Source organism: Leptidea sinapis, chromosome 5 (assembly GCF_905404315.1).
Source record: "Leptidea sinapis chromosome 5, ilLepSina1.1, whole genome shotgun sequence".
Taxonomy (NCBI): domain Eukaryota; kingdom Metazoa; phylum Arthropoda; class Insecta; order Lepidoptera; family Pieridae; genus Leptidea; species Leptidea sinapis.
This window is the reverse complement of record NC_066269.1, coordinates 15,814,684-15,825,568: the sequence shown is the minus strand read 5'-3', so window position 1 is coordinate 15,825,568 and position 10,885 is coordinate 15,814,684. Positions and strand designations below refer to the sequence as shown.

Here is a 10,885-nt window from a genome sequence, read left to right as displayed (position 1 = left end):
TCATTTGGAGTACTGTTATAATTCAAATACAAGTTTGAGAGTTTTTCTGAAACATTGGCTCTATATTTCTCTATTCGCCTATTGTAACATAAACTTTTTAGTTGAAGTACATTTGTTTCCTTCAATATTAAAAGAGGCTAATTGACCAAAGTGGTCTGAGCTCAGTTAACTAATTATTGATTGAGAAATATGTTTATAATTAGTAAAAATATTATCAATACAGCTTTTAGAGGTGCTGGTTACTCTAGTAGGTTCTAAGAAAATATTTGATAAATTATATGATTTAAACAAAGATTTGAATCTAATACTTGTGGTGGATTTTTCTAATAAGTTAATATTAAAGTCACCACAAATCATAATATATTTCTTAGATTCTGATAATTTTGATAGAACCTCCTCCAATACACTCTCAATATAACTTATATAATGCATCGGGGGGTCTGTATATACTTACAACAATGGCACACTCAAGCTCTGCACAGGCTATTTCAATGGTACGTTCAACAGAGAGGCCCACAATATCTTTACGGTCTTTGAATTTAACTGATTTACTTATAAGTATAAGAGAGCCGCTACGTGTTGCTTTTTCTCTGCTAAACACACTTGCCACCTGATGTCCACTGGAGTTTAAAAATGAGCTCATATTTTCTAAGCCAGTGTTCAGTAAGACATAAGATATCAATATTTTCATGGTTCATTAGTAACTGCAGTTCCAGTTCTTTACCTAACAATTCTTGCATATTTTGGTGCATCAGGTTTATAACTTTACAATTATTATGTTTACTATTACTTGTACATTGTGTATTTATATTGCTAGAGGAGTCCCCTATTGTCTTATTGACAAATTTAAATAATTTGAAACATATTCCAAACCAGAAACTAAACTATAAGACTGCTCAATAGAAGCAGTGTTAATCAAATAATTACTTTGCTCAATAGTAGCTGAGTCCAACAAGCTATTACACTGCTCAATAGAAGCAGTGCTAATCGACTTACTAACCTGCTCAATAGAAGCAGGGATTAAAAAATTAAGCATGAACGAGGAATAATGAAATGTTTACCCAGTTGAATTTATATAGCGCTTACAATCAATTGTTAAATACAATAGAAAAATATTTTATAAATTTCAACACTCATCATACAAACTATATCTTCTGTGAAAAATTGTTATTATAGACAAATCATCAAACTGGCGTATTATTCGTAAATCGAATGATTATTGTCGTATTACTGACCGTAAATTATTGGATTTGAGTTTTAGTATAGAGAATGCCGTTTTGTACCTACCACATAAAAACTCAAACATATTCTTATAATAAATAATAAAAAAAATAGTTTTATTTGTTAATTCAAATACTTGCGTATGAATAAAATAACCAATTAATATACAATTAGTAATAAGGGTTTTAGTATCTAAATGCCTTTTTGTACTGAACATTTCAAACTTTTTGTAAATTGTGTAGTGCTTCTTGAGAAGAAGGTTTTTGTCATGAAATACATTGCGTAAAAAAATAGTTAATCGATTGTGGCCAGTGCCTGGTGAGTACGGAGGATCTCAAATAATATATTCTTTAATATACTCTAATTTTAGTCTTGCCTTTTACCGCAGACCTTTATATTTATATAACTATTATATTTCAGTGCATGCGACAGTTCTATATATTTATCTATTGAAGAAAGGGACCTGAAATTTTGAGATTTATCATTTTGTTGGTTTTAATTTTTTTTTTGTAGGCTACTGGTCTAAAATAATGATAATAATGATGATAAAAAGACAATATTTAATGCCTGCTGTGAGGTATATGCTAATGTTTATTTATCAATACTTATACCTCAAGAATCTGACTTTATACTCACACAAAAATGATAATTTAATAATTCCAACTCTTAGATCCGAAGATTAATGCGATCAAACACTTCAGCTTTATAATGCTAATACATAAATCTTCTCTGAACACAAAACGATTATAAGACACCTCCCACGGACTAAACAGGCTTTTATTAGATATGGTAAGCAGATCTTATTAAAAAGAAAATTATGTGGAAGATGTATTTTATTTTACGCATCAATCACTGTTTGGGTTTTCGTTATACAAAATGTGTGGAAGGAACCAAGAGTGTATTGAATTCATTAATAATAAATAAATAATAATATTGAGACACTCTTACACAAATTATCTTGCCCCAAACTAGGCATAGCCTGTACTATGGGTATATAAACATCCATGACTCGGAAACAAACACCCAAATTCATCATATAAATGATTGCACCTACCGGGATTCTAACCCGTGACATCTAGCTTAGTAGTCAGGGTCACTAACCATTCGGCTATATGGATCGTCGTAAATTAATGAGAACTGCTAACTTCAAGCTGGTTCTTCATGCGAGACCGGTATCAATCTGGTTGAATTTTCCCCTTTTAAGCTATCTCCGTTAGATATCGGCGTTCTTCAATCGCATTAAAAATATCCATTACTTTTATTAGTATTACGACAATGACAGGCCTCGGATATCTCTTTTCATTTTTATTTCCGTATCGAACGAATGTATTTTCTTAGATTCCTACTACCACATAATAGGTATCATTTGTATTTATACAGTTTTATTAATTTTTATTTAATAATTAATATTTAAAACACTTTGAACATGGACCATACATTGGATGCAGAGTTTTATTTTATTATGTAAGTATATTTAAAAAGTGGCCGTTTAGTTTAACTTGATTTACTTTTTTGTGATACTGTAGGTATTTCTATTTTTATCAACACTTAAGGCAATACGGAAGAAGGAACATCTTGTTGAAGTGAAAACTTCTTTAGCATCGTTGTGATTTGAAAGTCGAATGAAACGAGAGAGAGAAAAAAGCGTTACAGTAAAAAGAGACAGACTCATAAATTCATAAAATTTAACGTGAGAGTAAATGAGATAGGAAGCATTATACAGTGTTTTGGTACCAGGCGATCATAGTTGTTGTTTTATGCATGACGCGATAACACCTTAATATACCTATGCACAATGCAGGATTCACTGACATGTGTTTATATAAACCGTTCTGTGGTTTATATATATATGCCTACTTTGTAGGCACACAATTTTTTACAATTATTGAATTTCTAGAGACTTACTGTTTAACAGGTTTCACTCTTTATAACCTTACACTTAACATTATCCTACAGAAACTTTTGAACAAACTGTCGTTTGCGAAAAATTATCGAAAATCCACTAATGTTTAACCTCAGTGATATCATCACTAACACAGAGCAAAAATTTTAACCTAACACTTTACTTAAAACTTGATTCGTAGTAAGGGCTCATATTTTAAGCGTTTTTCGATCGCGCTATGAAAGTCAGATTTTATAACTATGTAAAATGTATAGACATCAGTAGTCATTATTGTTACATTTATAACACCTCTCGGTGTTCTGTGTTTTTCGTATGAAAATAAGGGACGAGACTAGTAAGACGTTCAGCTGTTGGTAATTGATACGCCTTGCCCATTACAATGCAGTGCCGCTGAGGGTTATTGACAAACCCAAAAATTATGAGCGGCACTACAACTACGCTCGTCATCTAAAGGCATAAGTTGTCAAGTCTCATTTGCCCAGTAATTTCACTGGCTACAGTGCCCTTCAGACCGAAACACAGTAATAGTTAAACGGTAGAAATAGGCACCGTTGTGGTACCCATAATCTAGCCGGCATCCGGTGCAAGGGAGCCTCCCACTGGTAAAAATATCACAGTATGTACTACACAGCAAACATAGATTATATGGGACGTTAATTGTAAGATTGAAGTGCAAATGCTATAATAATAAATCACTCGAATGCTAATTACACCGTATATGATAGACATTTAATTACAAACGTCACTTTACAATAACAAGTTAATCCCACAAATTAATTTGAATAGAACAGATGCTTACATTGATTTATTTATTATATTAAACGTGAAACAGTCACAAGATGAAATCTTGTATTTCAATATGTATAAAATTTTTCGATACACTATTTAATTAACATAATATTATAAAGCTATTACAAACAGATATTATTCGCAAGATACATCATATTTTCATCTCAAGTAAGAAATCTGGTGAAGATTGAAATTAACATTACAAAGAACGATTTGCTATTTTACTGATAATATAATAACCCTTTGTTCGTTAATCTAGTAAATTCTTTTCGATATTCAAAATGTTTAATAAATGTTATAGTAGGTTCTTGATTTCGAGTGTGTTACAAAGTAATTTGTTAATTATTTTAATAGTCTCGAAAATCATCGAGAGCATTATTACCTTTCAGCTCTTCGAATAGGTAGAAGTTGACTAAATGACTAGTATAGTGCCTCGCCTAGTATCGGAAACAGGACTCGAAAACTGGAGCGATTGCTAATTTCGCGGTCATCTGGAAGGCAACGGTAAAGTGGATTTGAATAAACGGAGCAAGGCAATTCTCCAAGCCAGTCTAGCGCTCTACAAAGAGCAGGCCTGGCCACATATGGAGTATTGTTCTCATCAGTCATCTTGAGCACCCCGGTAATGCTCGAATCGTCGGAAAATCTACTAAATGGCTCGATGTAAATGGCTTTGCGATGCAAGCCTAAATAAATTTTTATCGGTGCATGTCTCACATGGTTAGGATCTTCGCGCTAGACCATTTCTTGTGGGCATCGAACACGTATATTATAGTATATATAATAAGCGCAAAAAAAGAAAAAAAAAGTTCTTGCGCCGCTTCTTCTCTCTCAGAGCGCCATTTCTTTCCGAAGCGATAGTAGTATCCAGTATATTAGAAAACATCAAAAAGAATTCTAAACGAATCAATTTTGAGAAAATAAATGCCTTTTACGACAGCAAGTAAAGCACAGACTTATAAATGGTACAATTCACAAAGCCCTATGATAATGTGGCGTTCCCCGCTTGCACGTGAGACACAACTATCTCGCTCGATAGTTCATCATTGACTGCCTGCTCGGCGCTCGCCCGGCGCCCGATCTCGACCGCACTCGCACCACAGGCCGATTACTCCCGAGACAAGACGAGTACCGAAACAGTTTCGTACTCGCTCGAGGCTCGATGTTATTGACTACGAGATATTTATATACGGCCTTACAAATAAACTTGGTATAAAGTTATAACTAAGCATAAACAAAGAAAATGCAAAATTTTTACAATATCGTTTGACAACACTGACAATACAGTGATAATACTGAAGTTTTCTGAATGACAAGCTGCCTTGCAAATAAACGCGGGAACCGTTATACGAATAACCACCGAATAAACCAATCGTAAGCAAAATGTCTATTTGTAAAATTTTTATATTTTCTTTGTTTATGATTAGTTATAACTTTATGCCAATTTTATTTGTATGGCCGATAGTATTTACTTCCCTGGCACCTTTAACTCGCTATAATTTATTTAAATAACATTAATCAAGTCTTACGTGCTAAGGATACATATAACTACATTAATAGGCAGTTACAGTATGTACATAAATACAAGTCGTACAAAAAGTAAAAATTTATATAATAAGTAAAGTTTTGTAAATATTAAATGTATATAATGAAAGGTATAATGGTGTAAATGTTTATAAGAAAAAAAAATTCACAATCGTAATATCTCTGTGACAGTGACGCGTGAATCTCTAACGTTGCAGAATCGAGTGTCTTAATTAATTCATAATTAATAATTAATGATGTTCATCACTTTAGAATAAACATTTAAAGATAACGTTACTTCGGTGTAGTTATACAATTCCAGCTGTTCTTTTTTTATAAAATTAACATTTGTTCATATAATTCTCATGCGAGAGTCCATTGCTTGTTCCCATTACGTTTCCTGTTTCAGGCTTAATTAAGACCCAGTGGTATCGTTTACAATGTGTCAACGTACAACACTAACCAACTTTCTTGTAGACTCACGACGTAAACTTGAATAAAAGATGGAGACGAATACAGCTATTTTAATTAACTTTGCGAAATGAGTAAAGCTGCATGCGGGTTGGAGATTTTATACGGTGTCTGTTTATACGGTGAGGCATCAAAAATTAATATCACTTATTATACGTCAAAATCTGCAAACCATTCAAGAACTGTGTCTCAAGCCAGGAAAGAAAGATGGTACTACTTAATTTTTTTTGAAAGAATAATTTCGCAGTCTTTCTTTGTAGATGTACACCGTACACTTTTATGAATAATGTTGTTTTTATGTAATATGTTTTCACTGTAAACTTAGAGCAAGTAAAATTTTATTTTTGTATGCCTAGCCGGCAGATTGTTAGCACCTATGATTATATTGTAACACCAAAATACCCACTCAAACTATGCAAATAAATGACATGATTATACTTGTGAAATATGTGAGAAAAAAAAGAAAAAGCTTAGAAAAAGCTCCAATTATTCGAGATAAAATGCACTCTTTGTTATTTTCTGTATCATAGACAACGTGTGTGCTAATTTTATGATACTCGGTTACGTAGTAGACATGAAATTCGTTATAAACTTCGATTAAGGAATGGTCTCCGCTGTGCTCCAACTAGATACCGTACTACCTAAGAACTTTAATAATTGTAGTGTATATTGGTTATTTGTATTTGACACTTAACCTCTCACACGCTCCCGTGTACATGCATCTTTCATAACGTTAAATTATATGTTATTTTACACTGAAATTTATAAAATATTAAATACTTCCTAATGATAGTATGTGATATGTGTCTTTCTTATTTCTTGAAGTGTTATTTTTACAAAGTTTTACTATGCAACCCGGCATTTTAGTTTCAAAGTTTAACAGAACATTTGGCACGTCCACGTCACACGCTGTTCGAGACTGGCTCGAGTATGGATTTTAATCTAAGGTTACGTAGTTATGACAAGGCATGAAACGTTATAAACAATATAATATTCTTTCAAAAGCAAAAAAATCCTTAATCTAAGAGAATATTAAACATTTTCGCTTCCATCATGCAAATACCTTTTGAATGAAAATAATTCTTAGCTGAAAATTGAATAGACGTTTTGTAAGGACAAATCGTCAATCTGACGCGTCAACCATCAATTGTGACAATCAATGATAAATGTCACACAGTTTGTAGGTCACAAATGTTTCCAAATGTTTCGATTTCTGCACGTCAATTGTATCAATCGCTTTGATATGTTAATTAGCTGAATATTATTTTAAACATCAGAGAATTTAACAGATTAACGTTGATATGCAGCATATATTTCATTAATTCATAATAATGATAGTATAGATAAATATATTTTCCATTTTCACATTTGGATGTGCATCACTTAAACGCTTATATTATACGGTTTTCTTTAAAGTAGTTTAAATACGGACAAGTTTTCACTTAAATAATATAACCTTAATTCATAACCTAAAATTTTCTAGAATAAAATTGTCATAATAATTATAATAATTTTGTAAATTAGCATTTGTCAAAGACCGAAAATTTAGGGATGTCCCAGCCGAAAAAAAAAATCAATTATATTTAAACATAACTAAATTATACTACAATTTACATTTTCTGGCTTCCCACATAATCAATGAGGGGATTAAATAATAGTTTGAGTTACAAAATATATATTTTCAGAAATTATTGTGTTTCACCCGCCATGCGGATTCTATAAATTCACACCAATAAGCCATTAAAACCATTTTTTTAATGTAGAAATAGCTATTTTTAAATAAGTTCAACAATCACTTATCCTTCTGAATATGTGCTTTTTATATCATTTATATGCACAATATATTTGTTATATAAGATTATATGCGACAAAACCTTAATATTATGATTTTTAGGCCCTAGTAGAACATACCTACGCGTCTTAAGGCATGCAATTACATATAAAGTAAAACAATATAAATAATTTTATTTTATAAAACACTCGAAAATTCAGTTCTTTCAAAATATTGTTTATATAAATACTAGCTGACCCGACAGACGTAGTTCTGTACATAATAAATAAAATACTAATTTTTTATGAATTTGTCAATAATATTTCATAACATCAAGAATTATTATTTCGTAAAATATGCTTCCAGATCTTATAATGAAATTGCTTTACAGCAGAACTGTCAAACCGTGCAGTAAATTCTCTTATAGAAAATATGTCCATAGAAAACAAATGTTGGAAATATAAAAAATTAGGGGTGGAATTTCGTAAAATCCGTTCTTAGCTGACCTCTACTCGGTGAAAAGAATATTCCTATCAAATTTCAAGTCTTTAGCTCTAATGGTTCCAGAGATATCGTGATGAGTGACTATATACGTGGAAATCTCTTATATATATATAGATTATTTTTAGTACGTTTATCAAGTATTAACATGTTTTTGAACTTGTTCACTGTCCATAGATGCACTTCAAATCATTAGATAGTTTTGTGATGTTTTACAATTAAGATCATTTTCCTGTCACTGAAGGCATGGGTTATTATCATAGCCTTACAAGATTACAATATACTAACGTAGAGATAGACAAAGCGTGATTGAGAAGTAAATTTCTAACGGATATTGGAAGATAGAAAAAAGAAAGCGAATCTATTGTTTATTTGTATGTAAGGTTGCTATCCGTCCCGGTTTGTTTGTCCTAGGGCGGGGTTTCAATTGTAGTCCGGGTTTAAAAGTTGTAGTCACCGCCGCACCGGGACGCGATTTCCGCGAACAACCCACTCTCCAACAGCACAAAACAGTGGACTAAAGGAAGAAATATTTTATTGAAGACAGAAACAGTCCTGTCAGTTATTTAAAAAAAAAAACACTTTCATAGATTATTACTGTATTGATTTTTGTCAATCTCTTTTAAGTAAGCCGATATTCTTTTTATTTTACGGAACAACTTAAAAAAATTCAATTGACTTGTCCGGGTTTTGAGCTTCTAAATCCGGGGTTTTCACGCTTCTTGTCCGGTTGCCAGACTTCAGAGATGACAACCCTATTTGTGTCGATGTGTGGTTTTGGTGAACGAATTCATACTCGTATGTATGTTTATTCCACGCTTAATAAGAAGGGCAACATTTTTGTGATTCCTCTGGTGATAAAAGACAGTATGGGCTGCAGTGATCACATTCCATAAGGTGATCCTGATATGCTCGTTTGCTCTTCCTAAAATAAAACCATTTATATTGACAAGTTGTAAACAGTCAGCCACGCTTGGCAATAACTCCTAAGTATTTAAAATGCATAAAAGGCATTTATTTTCTCAAAATTGATTCCTTTAGAATTCTTTTTTATGTAATTTCTAGAATACTAGACACTACTACCGCTTCGGAAACAAATGGCGCTCTGAGAGAGAAGAAGCGGCGCAAGAAACTCTCCCAGCATTCTTTATTTGCGCTCTTTTTAATAAAATTTACAATATTGTACTGTCATTGCTATAAAATAATCGTAATCTAGTCCCAGGCTGTCGGATCACTTTGAATATTAAATTTCTAACTAACGCACACAATAACAATTAAATTCGGTAACGTGTTGTCGGGCTGTCAGGTTGTATATACGCTGGTATTCTTAGTATGTAGTTGTAATATACCTAATAAGATATGCTTATGAATTATGTTGACAAAATTACAACTCTGACAGCTGACGCTGGTAAGTACTGCAAGCACTGACCTGTATAAATACCACTGGACAGGCTGTTCCATATGTTTGACAGCAAATTTTTTGAGCCTATTTGAAGTTCCACCAGCGAGCGTCCAGAGAACTAATTTTGACGTATAATACAAATGGCTGCGAAGGAACGTACGATACTCTGAAGTATTTTTACATTTTGAATTAATTTCGTTCGTATTTCGTGTTATTTATACTTCAAAAATCAATGTAATAAATTACACATTTTTTTTGTAAATAGTTTTAGTACTGCAGATACAAAGCCAACAGTTCAGTGGTATATAGTAGACTAGTAGAGGTCAGTGACTGGTATGGTAACTTTCAACTTGCTCTACCTATATTGTATTTCAATGACAGCTGGTTTTTACAATATGTACAAACTATTGAGAACCTACGGGGGCGTAGCTCAGATGGTAGAGCGCTCGCTTAGCATGCGAGAGGTACCGGGATCGATACCCGGCGCCTCCAAATTTTTTTATATTTACAAATCTCTTTCATGGCGTATTTTGTATTTCTCCTAAAGTGTACAATATTTTAGAAGGTATTTGTACCGGAATATCTCTCTGACAGTTTTTTTATTTTTTATTCTTAGTGTTGCTTAAACTTCCTCTTAGTTTAAATAAAATACTTTTTAAAGGACTAAAACACGTGTAATAATTGTAAGTGTGTTTTTATTCCTGCTTAGTACTGAAATCAAATCAAATCAAAATCACTTTATTAATGTATGTCACGGAAATTATACTTTCGAATGTCAAAAAATTAATAAACTTATTAATTATTATTCTTATTCTTACTTAAGCTTCCTTTCGGTTTTAATAAAACATTTTTAATGATTAAAACGCATGTAATTGTACACTTTACATTAGATTTTTGCGTACCGTTTTAATACTTTAAAAAGTGTTTAAATTAAATGTGTTACACTTGCATTAATAAAAAAATACAACTTCCTCTTAGTGATAATTGTTTCCTTCATGTAAAATGTTATTTTGAGAGGCGAATATTATTATATCATTAGATGCCCGAATCAATTTTAATGTACATTGGAAACTCTTCACATAAACGAAGATACATAATATGTATATTTTTAAATCATACAATAATTATAAATATTAATTTTTAAATAAAACGCAGATAAAATACAGTGAACAATTTACATTTTTCAATCCATACATTTTTATTTTTTTAGTATATTTTTAAAGATCAGCAATTATTCTAATATAAATACGAATTTATTTCTAGGATAGTACTAAGACATACCACTGAAACATTTAAAGGTTTC

General features: G+C 31.9%; 1 non-coding gene across 1 annotated transcript; it reads left to right on the top strand.

Moving 5' to 3' along the window:
- Positions 1-10,001: 10,001 nt before the first annotated feature.
- Positions 10,002-10,074, top strand: Trnaa-agc (transfer RNA alanine (anticodon AGC)). The gene has a single exon. It is a non-coding gene; the product is annotated as a tRNA-Ala (tRNA).
- The last annotated feature ends 811 nt before the right edge of the window (positions 10,075-10,885 follow it).